This window comes from Bison bison, unplaced genomic scaffold (genome assembly GCF_000754665.1).
Source record: "Bison bison bison isolate TAMUID 2011002044 unplaced genomic scaffold, Bison_UMD1.0 scf7180017864178, whole genome shotgun sequence".
Lineage (NCBI taxonomy): Eukaryota > Metazoa > Chordata > Mammalia > Artiodactyla > Bovidae > Bison > Bison bison.
In genome coordinates this window covers 3,018,239-3,018,719 of record NW_011494750.1, presented here as the reverse complement: position 1 = coordinate 3,018,719, position 481 = coordinate 3,018,239, and positions in this window count along the sequence as shown.

The window sequence follows — 481 nt, the reverse complement described above, 5'->3', positions numbered from 1 at the left end:
TACCCAACTCTGTGAATTTCTGTGTGTTCCAGATGGTGGAAAACACTTAGGGAACTGATTACTGGCTGGATCTGTCTCCCTCCTTTTCATTCCCCACTTTTATCCTCCTGGCCACCTCTCTCTCCTTCCTCCTTCTTCTCTTCTCTGTATAACTCCGTGAACATCTCTGAGCGGTCCAGTTGTGGAATGCACATAGGAAGTGATTACTGGCTAGCCCACTTTCTCCTCTATTGATTCCACCTCATCTCTTTCGGGTCACCTCTAACTTCCTCCTCCCACTTCTCTTCTCCATGTAATGCTGTGAACCTCTTTGGGTGACCCTCATGGTAGAGAAACTTTTCATCCTTAACGTAGATGTTTTATCAATGGTGCTGTATAGAAGGAGAAGTTTTGAAACTACTGTAAAAATAAGACCGATAACTGGAAGCAGGAGGCTTAAGTCCAAACCCTGACTCCAGGGAACTCCTGACTCCAAGGAACA